General features: G+C 40.0%; 1 non-coding gene and 1 pseudogene across 1 annotated transcript; both read right to left on the bottom strand.

Annotated features, from left to right (window-relative positions):
* Positions 1–10,488, bottom strand: part of LOC105049459 (probable receptor-like protein kinase At1g49730) — a 29,442-nt pseudogene extending 18,954 nt beyond the window's left edge.
* An 8,903-nt stretch (positions 10,489–19,391) lies between these two features.
* On the bottom strand, positions 19,392–19,587 carry LOC114914496 (U2 spliceosomal RNA). The gene has a single exon (XR_003801753.1). It is a non-coding gene; the product is annotated as a U2 spliceosomal RNA (small nuclear RNA).
* Positions 19,588–20,736: the final 1,149 nt, after the last annotated feature.

The raw sequence follows: 20,736 nt of genomic DNA, 5'->3' as shown, positions 1-20,736 counted from the left end.
AATCAATGCTGCAATTTGACGAAATTTTTTTCTCTTTTTCTAATTTCTTTTGCTTCTAATTTTCCTCTCAAGTGAGCTCGGAAGTTCTCTGAGAGAGCTCTCGGGTCTCTCAGACAAAGCATCTGGGCTATCACTAAATGATAGTCCAGACCCCACTACAACCCCCCCACACCCCCATGTGATGTTTGTCGGTACGGTTTGGTTCAACGCCGAACCGAACCGTACCAAGTCATACTGTCCGATTTCGGGCAGTATGGGCCCGAACCATACCGAACTGTCCGGTTCGATGCGGTTCGGACCTGTTTTTCTGAAAAAATTGCCGAACCGGATCGGCTGGCCGCCAGTCCGGTTCGGTACACTCCGTATCGGACGGTTTGGCCCGGTACGGCATTTTTTGTCCTAGTTATTATTTGTTATTGTTATGCTGTTCTAGATGTATCTGCATGGTTTTTTCATCTTCACCTAACAGAGTACACCTATGATTATTTTTCACACACAGATGAAGCATAATTGTGATCATAGTGATTAGCTAGTATGCAAGGAAAAGAGCGAAAATATTATACCTTCTTGACTTATCCGGACTTGCGTAGGAGGGAAGACATTCCATAATGTCTCAATGGGATCATCTACACTCCTTAGCTCCTTACTTTTCTTACGGATTACTATTACTAAAATCAGGAGCAGTAGAACTGCCACCGCTATAACCCCAATTCCAATTCCCGGGATTAACATGAGGCGATAGGCTTGCTGATGTTTCTTGAATGGTATGCTAATCTGATGTTGATTGGGAGCTTGAGCAGAATCTGAACTCGGAGAAGATGTAGGGATGAGTGATTGGGAAGATGACTCTGCAACATTCATCAATCACAATGTTTGAGAAGAGGAGAACAAAGTCACATAAAAATAATAAGATGTGTAAAAATGCACGAAGCACCCAATTAGTGTGCAACTGATATATTCAGTAGTTTTAAGTTAGGAGGTTCCATATAGAACCCATGAACAGAAATTGGAAGTCTTAACAGCATTGGCATGCCTCCCAGAAGAATGGACTGGTAGAATAACAAGGAAAAGTTTTTGAAAGCACAGAAAGTCGTTTTCTGAAAGCTTTGTAGAGGTATAGATTTGGATTGCCTTTGTAGTATTTTTCAAATGTTTTGATCTACGACATTTGTTATTTACTGTAAATTTTATTCTATATTTCTCGAATGACTTATCTTTAACCTTTATGTAAAGAAATGAGCTACCTTTAACCTATAATCATCATCACGACCATCAAGCCGTGTTCCAACCATGTTGAGTTGATAGTACAATCCAATTTAACAACTTTCATTCACTATCATTTGTTCCTTTTGCTAGCTCTTTGACACATGCCCAATCTCCTTTCTTAACAGGGACCTTCACAGAATTTTCTATGCACACACTCTTACCATCTCAGTCAATTCTCATCTAACTGTCCTCAATGTTTCAACTTGCCCACCACCTCTAGTGTACAGTGTTATCAGCTTGGAAGCATAGTTTTAACACATACAGCTTTTATTGTCAAAACAATCGTGCTTGCATAATAACACTGCAAACCACAATGTTACTATCCAAGATTTTTTCTATTTATTCAATCTCACAAGCACATGTAGGTTGGATTGATGGAATCCTGGGGTGGATACCAACTAAAAAGCACCTCTCTTCTTCATCAACCCAGCTTTAATTCTATTGCATGTGTTCATCATCCTCTCCTTGCTTCCATGAAAGAGACCCAAGATAAAAATTAATCACACTATTATATATCTTGGTCATCACTTTAAAGCACAGTTTCTATCATTTTTCTTTTCTTTACACTATGTCTGCACTCTATTGTAATAATATCTCATCATGATCAAATTTAACCAGGATACTATATTCACTCTTATTTTCAACAAAGTTGCATCTCATATGCTATATCTTAAGGATTGACTATGAGATACTCAAAGCACTAGAAATAACTATAAGTCAGTAAATAAACAATTGTATTGTGGGACCTTCACCCTTTTTTCACACATGAGTATTTGCATTTCTGTAATGAGAAAAAGGGAATTTATCATTTATTTTTTTAACAGATAAACAAGCATTATGTAGTAAAGAGCATTAAAAGATTTTGCTGTTCCACCAATTCTAAATAATTCAAAAACTTTTATGGTCAAAAAATCTTAATAAGATCTAATACTTTAGGAGCACAACAAGAGAAGCCATATTATAGCTTCATGAACCATTTAAATCAGATTACAAAAATGGTAATAGAAAGGTCTCCATCAGTATCAATACCATTTTCAGAATTGCTTGTATCTTTTTCTAATAAATTATTCTCAACCATGTATTCCTAACTATTTTGAATCTTGCTAATAGATTAAAGGAAGGACAAATATGGCATCTCTGCTTCTCTAGCATGACCTACATACTCAAAAAAGAAAGTATAAAATGTTGGGAAAAAAAAATTAAATTAAGGGGTTATTTTTAGTCGAAGAAAAGCAACCACTTCTGAAAACAATCAAACCTGGGAGAATGCTGAGCCCTTGAATGCCAAAGAAGCAACTGGCCATGTCAACAGCCAACAAGTTGTCACCTTGATTTGCAAGTGTAACAAACACTGCATCACGACAGACACTGAATGTGACATTGTCATCTGCACTTATAAGATGGTGAAGATACATGATGCCATAACTTAAGCACCTTGTACAACTGCTATCCAATGAAAGTGGCACCTTGCAGTTTCCAATGACATCAGTAAAGTTAGGAGACTGCATCATTTCCAAGACAGTTCCTCTCCCCTCACACTGATAAGAAACTCGAATTTTGGGTCCCAGTCCACAGACTACAGTGGCACTAGCTGGAATTCCATATAACTTCAAAGTTTCAGACACAGAAGTAAGGCAAATATCAGAAAATGCTGATGGAACTCCCAGTTTGCCTGTTGAATTTGCATACTTAGCAATGGAAATTGCAACAAGTGCATTGATATATCGGCAGCATTTCCCCCGCTCATCTTGATTTGAACAAGCAGAAGAAGCCAGTGTAAAGTTAGCCCAACTTAAATTCAAGGGACAATCTGCATGAGAGAGAATAAAATAAATATTACAAATTAACACCTTTCCACTTAATATAGGTACAGAACTAAACCAAATCATAATGGAACTTAGATGAAGGATCAAATTATAGAATCAAACCAACAATAAAATCATCAGACCTTTTATGAAGAAAATAAATGAATACAATGTAAAAAGATGTGCACAACTAATGTGTTTCTAGTAGAAAGGCTTGCTACCTAGATACAGTTTTTGAATATAAAGCTGAAAAAGGTCATGGAAACACATTGCATATTAATGAGATCTTGGTTTCTCCAGACAGATAATCAAATATCTATAACGACCTGAACTCAAGCTGGAAAAGCCACTGATATGAACTATGATTGTTACGCCTCAAACCCAGAACTTGGTTCAGACACGTGACACGGCCGTATGAACCCTAGAAATCGCCCTAGAGATCATGCAAGGCCTTAAAATCCGATATAACCTCAATATCCATAAATAATAATGATTCAATTTCATAACAATCAGCAAAATTTGTACAATTACAAAGTCAATTATTCTTCAATTATTTGACTGGATATCAATAATATTCTATCTAATCGTCTATGCATCCACGATACTCAAACCACGACCAACATGAGCATCCTGCAACTCTGAGAAGAAAAAAGAAAGGAGGGTTGTGAGCTTTACAGCACAGTAAAATTATCCACACTCACACCAGCATGAATATGAAAACATCTTGTTAACAATATATATATATATATATATATATATATATATATATATATAAACTGATAGAAAAATAATAAAATCCACACATTATCAATATGATAGTTGAATAATATCATCATGTACAATTCTATTATACATGTCACGTATCATAATCAACAATTTCGTTTAATAATAATTCAACAAGATTCTTATCATTGAATGATTAATACAATTATGATCCACACAATATTATTACTCTGACACTGGATTAGACCCGCTTATGCTCCAACTTGTGGTACGCCACTATGTTTCCACCCGTGGCCAGCAACCATATCTCAGCCTGCGGCTGACATCACAATACTATGTTTCACACATGCCGGCTAGTTCAGATATCCTTCAATTAAATACGATTCATCATCTTGATTTGGTTTCAGTATTAGACTAGTCACAACTATGCTCCAGCCCGTGGTAGGCCAAGCATCTCAGCCTGCGACTGATATGCCATGTTTCATACATGGCTGACTATCCAAATGCTCCTCTTTTCCCATGCTTTATGTTTGTCTTTCTGATATTTGACTAATTACAACCATGCTCCAGTCCGTAGTCGGCCAAACACAATGCTGCACCCCAGTCTAAGGCTGACCCAGTACACACCACATTTCTTGCATAGCCAAACAGTCCAAACACCGCCCATGCCCCATCCATATTATTAAAGTTATAATCTGATTTTCGACATTAGATTAGTTACAGTCATGCTTCAGCTCATAGTAGGCCGAATAATGCCGCACCCTAGTTCGAGACAGATCCAACATATACATCACATTTTTTGCATGACCAGCTAATCTAGATGCCGCCCTCCCATCAACTATGCTAAATCATGTTTTTCTTACTTAGTAAACATTAAGCACCAATTAATCATAATTCAAGCAATATCAATTCAATAACGTATAAGATACATACCGATAAATATAACATATATATCAATCATATAGATTAAATTTTCATAAATATGTGGATGATCATGTTGAAGAACCCTTATCCCTACCAGTAATTGACTCAACACAGTAATCGATGAACCCCTCGATCTATGGACTCGGAAGTAAGGTGTCCCGCTCAACAACTTGTGCAGATAGTCACACCTCTATATGATCAAGATCAAATATAAAAATCATATGCGACTAAGAACAAAAAAATTATTGAAAACCCCCAAATGTCATAAGTTCAAGATCTCTTTTAGGATCAACCAAGATCTAGGTTTGTCTAAGTACCTGGACCCTCTACTGGTTCATAAGATTTTCAGAGAGAAAAATTCATGAAAAGAGAAAAGGATTCTAGAAAGAGAAAATTTTAAAGAGAGAAAGTAGACAGAGAAAGGGGAAAGAAAAGGGTAGAGAGAGGAAACTCTCCTTTTTTTCTTTTTTCTTTCTTTTCTTTTCTTTTTCTTTTTCTTCCTTTTTCTTTTTTTTTTCTTTCTTTGGTTTTGCTCACGTCTTCTCTTTTTTTTTTTTTTCTTCTTCTTCATTGAAATAGGGAAAGGGGAAAAACATTGAGGCCGATCACCTCCCATGGCGGTGGCCCCCGACGAACAATGACCCCTAGTGGTGGTGAACCCCTGACAGCCTCGGCCTTCGATAGCCAAGCATGGCCGGTGACAGCAATGCTCCGACAGAAGGAAAAAAGAAGGAAACAACATGGGAGGTTTGATCCCCAAAGAAATCCAATGGCCGAGGCTTAATCCGGCCGTTAAAAACTCCTTAGAGTTCGGGAAGAAGAGGTGAAGAAAGGTAAGGGGCCTATATGTCAGCTCCCATGACAAATCAAAAGTAACTCGCTGGAGACACTTGATGGAAAGGGCCCTCTAATCCTCACATTTTCACCGGCGATTGGCTGTGTATTTTGAGCAACACATTAAGGAGGTTGGGAGGAGATTTTATAGGCATGTACCCTAGGATCCTCGCCAGAGTTTGAACAACTCTAGAATTCTTTTCCCGATCGAACTCGAAAGAGGGAAGAAGGATTCCTTCACGAGTAGGAGTGTAAGTGGATTGTAGAAAATCCAAAATCCAAACCAATCCAAACTGAACTAGAGGATTGAATCGGATTTTTGGACTTTGGTGTTGGATTTGGAGTCAATTTTTAAAAATTTTGGATTTTGAACTTGGATTTAGATTTAATGTTATAAAATCTAAATCCAATCCAAAGTCCAAAGTATGAGTCCAAATCAAATCATTCTTCTAGTTTGGAATTTTGAATTTTACATATATATGTGTGTGTGTGTATGTTTCAAGTTTAATTTCTTTCAAATATTATGGAACTTATTATATTTTGGCGATGCAGTCTTTTTTGAAAATCTAGAACTTATGTTTTTAACATGATGCTATTATAGCACAACTTGTTAAGACCCTTAGCATTGAAATTTTTATTTCTTATCTATTGCTATTATAATGTTGGTTGTTAAATGTAGAACGATGTTGTAGAATACCTATAATTGTTTCGAATTCATATAACTTGCTTTTGAATTATGATCCAAATTACAGTCTAATGTATGTAAAAGTCTAAAAATCCAATCCAATCCAATCCAAACTTTTTGGACTAGATTGGATTAGACTAGTAGAGTATTTGGTTCGATTTTGGAGCCAAGTTTCCAAGTCCAAAATAGTTTGGATTGGAGTTGGATTTCAGTATAATCCAATCCAATCCAATCCATTTACACCCTTATTTAGGAGTCCTTTCTGTTCTCTTTCTTTTTTTTTACTTGCTTCAATATTCATGCTAAAGGTTTAAAAATATTTGGGTTCTTACATTCTCTCTCCTTAAAATAATTTCATCCTCGAAATTAGCTTGCTGTAAAGTCGATAACCTTAAGAATACAAAATTCTTATCTTATCATCGAGCTCCTAGATAGCTTTGTTCACTAAATAAGAAATTCTAATTCTCTAGCATAATATCCTCCGAATTAAAATCAATCTTTTTGATCAAATTTAGATGACATAAACCGCCACACTTTTGCTGCGCACTTTGATTTAAATCCACCAAATTTTTTGGATTTGCCAAATAATTTTTGATTCAATAAAATTATAAATTGTCCATTCCTCGAATTACAATCGGAGATATAAATTAACCATCAAAATCCAAACCATATGAATCACCTCTGTCACAATCCCTAATGATCATAGCCCATAATAAAATCCAATCCACTAATAGAACCAAATATATTTTTCATTTACATGTGAGTTTTATATATGATTCTCTTATAGGTTCAATGCTCAAAAAATATTTCTCTCTCGTACAATGCAATTCTTTCTTAGGCCACATCCTAAACAAACTTTCTAGTGATACCACTCTGTCACACTCTATTGATCATAATCCAAAGTTTTGATATCACTTATGTCACAGTCCCCAGTGACCTTAAATCTAAGCTCTGATATTATTCTGTCGCACTCTATTGATCATAATCCAAAGATTCGATATCACTTATGTCATCGTCCCTAATGACCTTAAATCTAAGCTCTGATATCATTTTGTCACGTCTCGAACCCAGCACTTGGTTCAGACATGCGACACAACTGCATGAACTCTAGAGATCGCCCTAGAGATCATGCAAGACTTTAAAATCTGATACAACCTCAATATCCATAAATAATAATGATTCAATTTCATAACAATCAGCAAAACTTGTACAATTACAAAGTCAATTATTCTTCAATTGTCTGATTGAAAATCAATAATGTTCTATCTAATCATCTTTCCATCCACGATACTCAAACCACGACTAACATGAGTATCTTGCAACTCTGAGAAGAAAAAGAAATGAGGGTTATAAACTTTACAGTCCAGTAAGAATTTCTCACATTCACACCAGCATAAATATGAAAAATCTTGTTAACAATATATATATAACTGATAGAAAAATAATAAAATCCATACATCATCAATATGATAATTGAATAATATCATCATGTACAATTCTATTATATATATCACATATCATAATCAATAATTTCATTCAATAATAATTCAATGAGATTATTCATTATTAAATGATTAATACGGTTCTGATCCAAACAACATTATTACTCTGGCACTGGACTAGATCCGCTCACACTCCAGCCCATGATAAGCCACCACGTTTTTGTCTGTGGCCGACAATCATATCTTAACCCGCAGCTGACATTATAATACCATATTTCACACGTGCCGACTAGTCCAGATATCATTCAATTAAACAAAGTTTATCATCTTGATTTGATTTCGATATTGGACTAGTCACAACCATGCTCCAGCCCGTGGCAGGCCAAATATCTCAGCCCCTAGCTGATACGCCACGTTTCACATATGGCCGACTATCTACATACTCCTATTTTTCCACGCTTTATATTTGCCTTTCCGATATTGGACTAATTACAAGCATGTTCCAGTTCGTGGTCGGCCAAACACAACCTGCACCCTATCTAAGGCTGATCCAATACACACCATGTTTCTTGCATGGCCAAACAGTCCAAACACTACCCATGCCCCATCCATATTATTAAAATCATAATCTGATTTTCGACATTAGATTAGTTACAGTCACGTTCCAATCCGTGACAGGCCAAACAATGCCACACCTCAATCTGAGACTGACCCAGTATATACATCACGTTTCTTGCATGATCCCTAAACTAGATGCTGCTTGTCCCATCAACCATGCTAAATCATGCTTTCCTTACTCAGTAAACATTAAGCACTAATTAATCAAAATTCAGGCAATATCAATTCAATAACGTATAAGATACATACTGATAGATATAACATATACATCAATCATATAAATTAAATTTTCATAAATATGTAAATGATCATATTGAAAGATCCTTACCTCTATCAGTGATTAACTCAACACAGTAATCGATGAACTGCTTGATCTACAGACTCGGAAGCAAGGTGTCCGTCCCACTCAACACCTTGTGCAGGCAGTCACACCTCTATATGATCAAGATCAAATATAAAAATCATAAGCGATTAAGGATAGAAAAATTATGGAAAACTCCTAAACGTCGTAAGTTCAGGACCTCTTCCAGGATCAACCAAATATGGATTTGTCTAAGTAACTAGACCCACCCTCTACTGATCCATAAGATTCCTAGAAAGAGAAATTCATGAATAGAGAGAATGATTCTAAAGAGAGAAAATTTTAGAGAGAGAAAGTAGAGAGAGAAAGTGGAGAGAGATAAGAGAGGGAAGAGAGAGAAAATTCTTTTTTTTTTGTTTTCTTTCTTTTTTCTTTTCCAGAGTTGCAGAATACTTGTACTTGGCTAAGATTGGAATCACGATGTCAAAGGATCAATTAGATAAAGTATTATCAATATCAGTTGGAGGATCGAGTTTTGTAAATAATATAAGATTGATATTTGTTAATATAAAATTATTTATTATGAATTAAGGTCGATAGTGTTCATAGAATGTTGAAATGTAAGTAATTTTATAAGCCTTGCATATTCTTAGGGCTTGCCCTATGTAGTGTGTGGCCATCATGTATCTGATCTGAGTGCTGGGTTGGGACATGACAATGATATTCTTAAACAAAAGCTTGTTCGTTTACCAACCCACATTTCGTAAAAGAAACAGAAAAAGAAAATAATGGCAGAGGACCAGTTAAAAAGCAGAACTTTGACAGAAACAAGAGGGCATATATGCAGCACTCAAAGCAAAGCACTTCAAGGACACAAATCTGCAAATTTTCAGGGCAGTCAAAACAACTGGAATACCTAAATATACGACAGTCAAAATCTTGAGAGAGGTGTTTCTATGCTTTAAATAACAAATTGTATGCGCAGATTCTATATCTAGAGAGACAAATTGCAATTAATATGTTGAGTGATTATGACAGTCTTATGGCTTAGAAGAAGACTGAACAACGTCAATTGTCCGCACACGCGCGCATGCACATGAAATGAAATGACACCATTTACAATTTGTCGGTTTGGACCATCCGGCTAATATAGTGTTGGCGTGTTGCTAAATGAGAGTCCCTTGGTTTCCCTATCGACACATCGTACAAACACAGCAATGCCTTTAAAGCAAAAACAAAAAAATAAAATGAAAGTACTTAAATTAAAATTAGAAGAACATATTTGCAAAAATAGTAGTGGCAAATAAACCAGCAAAACTCATTCACCGATTCAGCACGCACAATAAAGCGAAACAAGATTATATCACAAAATTAGAAGGACGCAAGACAAATTGTTTCCCACGGTTGAAAGCGGCAAAAACAAAAACCAATCCCACATTGCAAGAAAATGGAAACAGAAGCTCAAACAAGAATCCACTCCCAGATTCACCGCTTCTCACCAAAAATCAAGCCCGAACCACCATAAGGCTCGGAAGAAAACTAAAAGAATAGGAAAGGTGAAAACCAGAGAGAGAGAGGGAAGGAGCAATGGTAACTGACCTCCAGCGATCACCAAATGCTGTTGGGATTCAAGAACAACCCACGCCCAGAGCAAGCCCCGAACCAGCGCCAGGCCCGGCATGAACAGGAGCCTAAGAGCCGAGGGAGACGGTGACAGCGGAGCGAGGGCGGCGAACAGAGACTAAAATTGGAGTGTGCTCTCGCTGCTTCTCTATTGCTGATTTGCAATTAGTTTTCGAGCCTTGAGGCTATCGTGTTAGGTTCCGCTCAACCGCAGGCGAGATTAAAGACCGGAAGGCATCAGTCTCTCCGTTCGGGTAACAGAGCCACGCTAGCGACGTGTTAACTTCAGTCTCGGGTGAGTATAACGCGTCCCAGAGGCCATGGGTTGAAGGAGGGACCCGAATCCTGAGATCGGCGGCTCAGCTGTCTTGTGTTATACAGCGAGAAGCCTGCCATGATAACGTGGCAGCTTATGATTGGTGCAACATGAGAAAAATGGTTGACACGTCGGTGGAAGGAGCATGGATGCTGTTTGGGATAAGGTAGCTGATGGATGAAGGGCAGAGAACGGGCGTCGCACCCAAGATGTCGTGATGCGGGAGGGGAAGAATGGAACAAAACTATTTTTCTATTTGAAAGGCGGTGGGCGCGGGCGACGCAGAAAGCATGGGCCCGATTGGGATGAATTGGGTCTGAAGACATGCTGACATTTGCTGCCTTTTTAAGTGGAAAGTTCCTTTTACCCATAAAAAAGGTAGAAAGTTCCTTATTCATCTGACTCACGGGCAGGGTTGTACATCTCCACCGGGGTTTGTTTGGGATTAGTGAGGAAAAAAGAGAGAAGAGAGAGACAGACAGACTGAAGAACTTGCTTGCCAACAACAAAGGGGAGTGATGAAAAAAAAAGAAAAGGATTTGTAAAGAAAATTTTTGGAAGATGGGAAGGTAAACATAGCTTCATTATATATGTACGCGCTCCAAAGCCACGGAGAAAGCAAATGCCACTGTTCACACTTCTCTGGTTTCAAAGTTCGGGAAAATTAAAGCTAGAAAAGAGATAAAAGAAAATTGGAGATGGAGGCATGTGCCTCTCTAGTTCTCTCTTTCTCTCTCGTGTGTCATCAGGTCACTGGTATCCCAAATGCACCTCTTTTCTTGGCTTCCACGTCACAATCATAGAATTTGTTGGGATACATGGAATGCAGGGTGTGTTTACAGGACAAGGGGTTTCCGTTCGACATGAGACTCATACGCGATGGTGCGCTGGGGTGCAAGTCTGCCACCGGAGCTACATCAACCAGCACGACTCCATCACCTCCCAGCTCAAAGTACGTGCTCTCTCACTCTCTCTCTCTCTCTCTCTCTCAAATTCATGTTTAGGAATTGGGAGAACCACCGCGGTGTTTCTTCTCTTGGATCGGAGCGTCAGGGGTGATGGGAAACGGGAACCGATTAGGCTTTCTCAGTTTTCTTTGTTCTAAAAATCAAAAAGAAAACCGCGTCGCGGCCTATGGACTGCACCGTGCGAGCTATCCTCCTCCCCGGCTTCTCGCGTTCAAACGGTTTCTTACAAGTTGGCCACGTGACAGGTGATATCGTATTGCGGGCCTGATGGGGTCCACATGCAATACACACGTTCTGAGAACTTCAGGTCAGGTGAACTCGTCTCATGCTATGGGAATTCTTGGGGTGGGGATTAACAGAGGAGCCTAACCAGAAGGAAGAAAATTAAATGGAATACTCTCATACCAGTTGCTTTCTTTTTCTGTCTTTTTATTTCCACAATCATCCGATCACCGGCTTCGTCTCTTCCAGTTGTGACTGTGATTGATGTTTTGAACTAGAAAAGAAAAAAAAAAAAAAAAAAAAAGAAATGGGGAAGCTCGATTGTCCTGTTTGACAGACTTGTTGAGGTTGTGCTATCAAATATGTTACCCAAAGTTATAATAGTTGTTGTGCGCACGTGTCAAGCAGGTCGTCGGAGACCGCACGCTCCGCCCCACGAAGTATTGCCCGCTTTGGCTGGGTCCGGACCGGGAGCGTGCCCAGTGGTCCCCACCGGGGGTTGTCCCGCCCGGCGTCACGCAGACGGCCTCACGGTTTTGTCCCTTGCATTGGGATCAACGCCCCGCAAAAGGCGCCTCGTGAGGGAAGGTGTGCTCGTATCCCTCTTAAGCACATGCACACACCAGAGTTGCCCGATGTGGGACTATTAAGGGAGGTCCCCCCACAGCCTGCCCACAACAGATGCCCCCCACTCTGGAGGGTGCAGGTGTTGAGCGACAGGGGGCGGGTTACCCCTACCTGGCGCGCCACTGTTGTGCGCACGTGTCAAGCAGGTCGTCGGAGACCGCACGCTCCGCCCCACGAAGTATTGCCCGCTTTGGCTGGGTCCGGACCGGGAGCGTGCCCAGTGGTCCCCACCGGGGATTGTCCCGCCCGGCGTCACGCAGACGGCCTCACGGTTTTGTCCCTTGCATTGGGGTCAACGTCCCGCAAAAGGCACCTCGTGAGGGAAGGTATGTTCGTATCCCTCTTAAGCACATGCACACACCAGAGTTGTCCGATGTGGGACTATTAAGGGAGGTCCTCCCACGCCTGTCCACAACAATAGTGTTTGTATGTGTGTGTGTGTGTCTGTATTATAATAGTCTGACATCTCTCTCATGCACCAGTCTCCGTTGCAGGGTAATAGAATATCCACATTTCCTTCGTCGCTTGCTGTGAGATCAGGAGAAATCAGCCAGCATTGTTCTGCCCTGCATATTTTTGAAATCATCGAGCTGTAACTCTGACATCCTCTCTCTTCTCGGATCTTTGATTCGCATTAGCATGGGCCCATCTAGAGAGGCCCATTTCAAATCTTTCACGTGAGCGGTGTTAATGTGACAGGATCGCACATGCCTAATGTAAATAATCACAATGATTTGACTTGGATGTATCTGCCTTTGTCATTCCACTTTGCAATGAGACTGACAGCCTTTACTGCTCCGATGGGTACATATTTTTATCGATATGAATATTATAACAAAATGGTTAACTGATAAAAAGAAAAAAAAAAATTGATGCTTTTTACACAATGCCAACTTTTGAGACATCTACGATGGATTGCATCATTTATTTTTTAAATGTGATACTGCATTGATTGCCATGTCCTAACTCAAAAAAGAAAAATGCAATGGAGGTTCTAGCATATTCAGCCAACCAATCTGAAGCAAAATAATGTCCATATTAATATTATACTTTTTTCCATCTAATTAGAAGCATAAGCATACATATCAATACTTTGGCAACCTTTGGTAAATCCATGCTTCAGCGATCATCCATGCGTATCAAAATTACTTTGGTCTGAATGCAGAATGGTGTGAGGGAGTTGATGCTTAACATCTATGATTTTGAAAATGACATGTGCATCTCGCACTCCTTCAGCAGCAACTGTTACAATATCCCTGCTTTTATAATATTTTAGCCTGAACTTTCTCAAGGCAGTCTCATTTCTGAATCTCCCAAATAATCACTCATCTTGAATAGCTGATGATTGGCAACCTGACATCAAAGTGCTTCAAGAAATTCATACATTTCTTGAAGCAAGGCCGTTAGAGGTCATTACTATTTACATTGAAGATTATGTAACATACCCTCGGGGCCTAAGCAAGGTATTCAACACTTCTGGGCTCGCAGATCCCAGGTTAACTGTAAGATATTGGTCTCCAGCTAGAAAGGTAGCTGTTTCCTCCAAAATCCAAGCTAAAGTGATCTGGACAATTGGGAAGTGGTTAGCTGTGCTTAGATGGAGAAATCTGCTTGATGCTCACTGGCTGACCTGAAAATAAGAGAAAAAATACCAAAGGATTGTTAGAGTTTGTCCTGCTATTAATCCTCCAATGCTTAAATTAAATTAAGAATTTCATAAAACCAGTGAAGATTTGAGAAAAGTAAAAATAGCAAAGTGCAAATAAAAACAAGTATTCTTAGTATTAGGATTTGATGCCTCAAGATTCGATCTACATTGAGTCCACAGTGAAGTCCGCGATGAAAAATGGAGTTCAACGAGCCCAAGATCACCTCAAATAGAGTCCGAATGGTCAAGATACGTCCGATTGAAGTTGGCATGAAATCTGGAGCTGCGGAGGACCGACGCGGCCGACGGCGGGCCGGCGGAGGTGTGGTGGCGCGGCTGCGTGCGGTAGTGCGCGGCCCAAGCGTGGTAGCACGCGGCTCGAGCACACGCACACAAGGCACAGCCCAGGCCCACGCGCACGCACGTGGGGGCTCAGTTCTCTGATATCCCGATCCATGGTGGATCGGGCGGTCCATGACTGATCACGTGGACCACATAGACGTTTCTCAGGGGTTTCTCATGCATTTCTCGTGGTCTATGGCTTATTTTATGGATCGAATCGCGATCTAACGATCTGGGATGCTACCGATCGAGATCAATGGTCCAGGGAGGTTCTCTTGGCATTATTAGGAGTCTAAATCCTAATCTAAGTCGGTTGTAAGCCTTTATAAGACTTTGATCTATGAACAAATGGCACCGTGGTGCGGTTTCCTTTAGCAAAAAATCAGAGAACCCACGAAGAGAGAGAGAGAGAGGCGACGAGACGCTGAGAGGAACAGGAGCGGAAAGCTTCTAGACAGCAATCACTTCAGGGGTTCAAGGGAGTCTTCCTAAGAGAATTTTTGTGAGGGAAAACTTTCTCTGAGAGAGAGATTGAATGTACGAGGGTTGAGGGTGTGATCTCTTCTTGTATTTTTTTTTTTTTTTTCTCATAGTGAAGTTTGTATGCCTCGTGGAGGTGAGCCTTTTTTTGACTGATCAATGTATCTGATTGTTTCTATTTTATTTTTTTTTTCTTCCTGCTGAAATGTGTGGTATCGAAAAAGTCTTGAGAGGTGGTGTTCTAGCCAGACATCTTACCTACAAATGGTATCAGAGTGAGGCGGTATAAAGACGTAGATTGCAGTAGTGGTGAGCATGACTGAAGATGGAGAAGACATGATCAATCAAGATGAAGATTAACAAGTTTGATGGAAAGAGCAATTTCTCCTTGTGACAGGCAAGGATGAAGGACGTACTCATGCAGCAAGGGTTGATCGATTCTCTCTTATGCGAGGAGAAGCGACCACCATGGAGGTGCAGGATTGGAGATGGCTATAGATACAGGCGGTGAGTACCATCCACATGTATCTAGCGGATGATATGGTGATCCATATGCTTGGTGAGACTTCTTCGACGGTGCTGTGGTCGAAGCTCGAGGAGTTATACATGACGAAATCTCTCACCAACACTCTCTTTCTCTGAAGGTAGTTCTACCAACTACGGATGAGTGAGGGACAGAGCATGCAGGAGTTTCTCAGCCACTTCCAGAAGATCCTCACTGACCTCCTCAGCATTGGCGAGAATGTTGAGAAGAAGATCAGGGTGTTGATTTTGTTAGCGTCGCTTCCCCCTTCATATGAGTCCTTGGTGACTGCTTTTCTAGTGGGAAAGAGTACCATCAAGATGGACGAGGTCACCGCGGTGATTCTTCAAAACGAGGTTCTCAAGAGAGAGAACCCAGCTTTGAGCTCAGATGACGATAGCTCAGCTTTGGTGATTTCTAGAGGAGCAGGAGGCAGTAGACAGAGCGACAGGAAATCACGATGAGGACGGTCCAATCCAGGACGAGAGACTTGAGCAAAATCAGATGTTACCGATGTGACGAGTTGGGGCATCTAGTCAGAGATTATTCTCAACTTAGGATCGAACGATGGCTGCTGTAGCAACAGCCAGTAGCGATTCAGAAGGAGATGTTCTTGAGATATCTGACGAGGTATCTACTTCTTTCCAGCAGTGGATTTTAGATTCTGCATGCACCTATCATGTATGTTGCAGAGAGGAGCAGTTTAACTCTCTGAAGAATAGTGAGGGTACTATTTATCTGTCGGATGGATCAAGCTGCACGATCAGAGGCATCAGGACGGTCAGCTGGAGAACACATGATGGTGCAATAAGGAGATTGAGGGAGGTCTGATACATATCCGATTTTAGGTGGAATCTTATCTCACTGAGTAGACTGGATTCGAGAGGCTATAGGACAGTAGCTGGTGGAGAAATCCTGAAGGTGCTATACGGCGATTGGATTGTTCTGGAGGAGAAGAAGAAGATAAGAGGACATTATTATCTGACGGAGAGCCTAGTGCGAGGTGGAGCTTCAGGAGCCAGACGGAGCTCAGAGCGAGATGGAGCTCCAGATGGAGGTGGATTGGACATGAGATGCGAGACTCAAGATGATGAAAGATGATATCGCAAGGTAAGATTCTTATTGCCGCAGGATGATACTCCGAACAGATCTCAAGTCAGGAGAAGCACAGCATACGATGGAGATGGGATCGAGCAGCCTGACTTGACTCCTATATTTGTCCATCCATGATTAGCAGGTGATTGCTCTAGGGCATAGGGGCGAGGAGATCCAGAAGCTCTCAAAGTTAGGAGGATGCCAAATATCGAGTCGAGATGAAGATTGTTAGGATTTGATGTCTCGAGATTCGGTCTATATTGAGTCCTAACCAGGTCCGCAATGAAAAATGGAGTCCAACAAGTCCAAGATCACCTCAAACAGAGTCCGGATGGTCGAGATACATCCGATTGAAGTTGGCACGACATCCGGAGTGGTGGAGGACCGACGACGGCCGGCGGCAGACAGGCAGGCGGAGCGGCGGTGGCCACGTGCGGCGGTGCGCGGTCTAGGCGTGGCAGTGTGCGGCCCAAGCGTGCAAGGCGTAGCCCAGGCCCAGGTGCACGGGCGCGGGTGCGGCCCAGGCCCACGCGCATGCAGGCTCAGTTCTCTGATGTCCCGGTCCATGGTGGATTGGGCAGTCCATGGCCGGTCGCGTGGATCACATGAATGTTTTTCAGAAGTTTCTCGTGGTCCACCATGGACCGGACACCGTTTCTCACACGTTTCTCATGGTCTATGGCTTATTCTGTGGATTGGATCGCGATCTAACGATCTGGAACATTGTCGGTCGAGATCCAACGGTCCAGGGAGGTTCTCTTGGTATTGTTAGAAGTCCTAATCCTAATCTAAGTCGGTTTTAAGTCTTTATAAGGCTTTGATCTGTGAATAGATGGTACCGTGGCACGGTTTCCTTCAGCGAAAAATCAGAGAACCCAGAGAGAGAGAGGCGGCGAGACGCTGAGAGGAGCAGGAGCAGGGAGGCTTCTAGACAGCGGACAGCGATCGCTTCAGGGGTTCAGAGTGGTCTTTCTAGAGAGAGAGTTTTAGTGAGAGAGAACTTTCTGTGAATGAGAGATTGGATGTACGAAGATTGAAGGTGCGATCTCCTCATATAATTTTTTTTCTTTTTTTTCATAGTGAAATTTGCATGCCTCATGGAGGCGAGTCTTTTTTGATTGATTCACGTATCTGATTGTTTCTATTTTATTTCTTCTTTCTTTCTGCTGTAACACGCGGTATCAAAAAAATTTTGAGAGGTAGTATCTTGACCAGATATCTCACCTATACTTGGAGGTTCTTCGAATGCTGTTTACATAAGATGAGGGTCAGCATCCATCATTCAGTATAGTAGTTGTGTGCCATAACTGTTTGATAGTTAGGTAGGTCGCAGGTTATAACCATGCATGTTTGCGGGCTGAACTGTAACCATCACCAATTGGAGAAGACTTATGTAGCTTTATGGTGCCTTTAGTGGAGGCCACATGTGAGCTGTCATTGGTCAATTAGATGATGCCGGTAGAGGTTAGCTCCGAAGCATTTTAGTGGTGTATCAAATGATCTGATTTATGAATTTATTCCAATTATGAAAGAAATCATGAAGTCTTGATTTCCCGGTGTCACTAATGCCAAGAATGGCAAAAACTAGGAAGTGACATGATTAGCAACAATCAAGTCTTTTGTTCTTCATATCCAAGAAGGCCAAGGAAGCTTCTGAGGGCATTGTTTATGAGTGGAATTATGTGTAAAAAATCGATGTAAAAAGAGATCGCATAAATCATGTAGTGTTGATTAGTCATATTTTTCACTAAGTTTCTTCTTTGAATGACATTTTGCCGAGTTCTTTTAAGTTTCAATTTGCTTTCTGATTTGCGGATGGTGATGAGGCAATGAAAGCAGGTTCATGCCCGAACAGAATCGCCCTGCCTGGACATTGTCCAAGTCACTTGTTCTGAGGAATTATTTTCAGCAAATCCAAACCAAACCAAAGCTTGCTCGTATATAATTTGGCATCTTTTGTTAGCATGCTCACAACTTGCTATGATTTGTCCATAAACAGTGGGCCAACATTATAGCTGTTGATTTCTATGTGATAGTACTGATGTTTTTTTTTGGGGGGGCTTATTATCATATTTTCGAGAGAAGTTTATTATCAAGTTTAATAAGTTTGTTTTCATCAAAAAAAAAAAAAAAAAATTAATGAGTTTGTTGAATTACTATCATTTGAGAATTAACTTATCAATCCTTCTCTACTCATAAAAAGAACTTATCCATCCTCTGATCCAGCTTAGTGATTGACGTGGAGCACTTGATGCTGCAGGTGTTGCAAAGGGAGGCCTGTTTTGTAGTTGGGACAATGTTGCCTGTTGAAAAGTGAAGATCTCTTTCTAGGACCAAGAAAATTATGTTGAAAAATCAGGAAAGGAGGGGGATTGCATATGAATAACGAAGAGTGATCCACAAAAATGACCACAGAAGTTTGAGATAAATCTTAGACCTTTACTGCAGGGATCTAAACACATTAGGCAACTTCTTTCTAATCTACTAACTAATGAGGGTTTTCTTTCAAAGATTCCTCTCACTATTTAAGCAAATATAGTAGTTTCTTAATGATGGTGTGCCAAAATGTTATCGGAACTCATTAGTTTTAACGGGCTAACGCCACCTTTGGTGACAAAACATCAGATGCTGCCTCTTTGGAGGTGGCCATTTGAGATGATATCAATAGTCATAGCCCTGCTGTTACGATTTTCTTTTATGTAAGTGCGGTGCTGAGTTGCTCCTTGCTGTTGTGCGAGCTGGTAGCCGACTTTCTATCGGAAGTGTTGATTCATAGCCTTTAATCAAAGTCGAGGAATCACCAGACATGCCTGGATTTTAAGCCTAAAATATCACATAATCCCATCCATATACTCAATCAAATCAACTTGAAAGTGTCTTTGTTTTTATTTGCTCAAGATTAACATGATGCATAAAATTTTTCGTAAGAAAATTTGGGTCAGGTTTTAGTAGGGGTGCGCCCAGCCCGTACGGTAGTGCAACGCAAGGGCGACGCGCGAAAGCCCCAGCAGCAAGCCACTGTGGTGGGCCTTCTCCAACAAAAATTAATTTAACATCATGATGGGCCGATGGCCCACGTATCAGATATTAAACTGATAAGAACAGATACTACACTTGATCTTAGCCAAAAGGCCGAGAAAGGTATGATTCGATAAAGCTGCATTGGTCCTGTTTTATATTTACCACCCTGCCCGGACGCTCTTAAGTTGTCCGATGTGGGACTAAAATAACGCAAAGACACCACCGACTTCGAATGGGAGCTTGATATTGGATGGAACCAGGCGTAACCCAGGATGATATGATCAACGTGGACCCTCACTCCCACCTGTAGAGCCGGACCCTGTTTGATGATTTAATATATTCTTGTCTCCATACCTATTAAATGGGAAGAAGAGCAAAAGTTAGCGCCCTCTCCAAATTCAAAAAAAATTCGTAGAAAAAACCAAGTGGAAAAGAAAATACGCACAACCAATTTATAATTATATTTTTTATTGATTTCTTGTATTGCTGTTTTTTTTTTTTTGTTAACGAGATGATGACAGTAATATTATCGATAATTATTAAATAATTATATTTATATTTTATTTTTAAAATTTTAATTATTTTTGTTATCATCAAATTATAATTATATTCTGATTTTTATTATAATTTTTATTATTTTTTTTATTGTCATCAAATTTTATTCTTTTTTTAGATATCAATGACTTTGACATTATAATTCAATCATACGTTCTATTAAATTTGGATATAATATTTCTAAATTTTGTTATTTTTATCAGCATTTTTTATTTTTTTATATCTTTACATAAGATTATAAATTTTAATTTCATAATTTATAGTAAATTTTTCTTCCGTGCTAGAAGTAGAAGATATGTGCAGATACTTTGGAGCATTCTTCAATAGTTCTTTTTTCAAGATCTTTGTTAACTGATCGGATATTTTGTGAAGACTATATATATATATATATATATATATATATTCCTGTTTTGTCTGGAATTGAAAAAAATATTTGTTGTAACGGTGATGCCACATTATATTTGTGACAAACCTATGGAAAGTTAGGAGTCAGTGAAATATAAAAGGATAGTGTGGGGTATCATTTACGAGAATCAATAAAATATATTAGAATTGATAAAATATAAAAATTTTTATTAGTTCGTGACAGATATGATGTGGCATCGCTGTTGCAACGAATATGTTTTCCAATGGTCCTGGTCCATGGCGCGGAAGCAAGAAGCCTGTGATTAATGACAAAAGGGCAGACCTCGGTTAATGAGATAGTCCTTGTTCTTTA

Source organism: Elaeis guineensis, chromosome 8 (genome assembly GCF_000442705.2).
Source record: "Elaeis guineensis isolate ETL-2024a chromosome 8, EG11, whole genome shotgun sequence".
In the NCBI taxonomy this organism is placed as follows: Eukaryota; Viridiplantae; Streptophyta; class Magnoliopsida; order Arecales; family Arecaceae; genus Elaeis; species Elaeis guineensis.
This window is presented reverse-complemented; position numbering and strand designations above follow the sequence as displayed.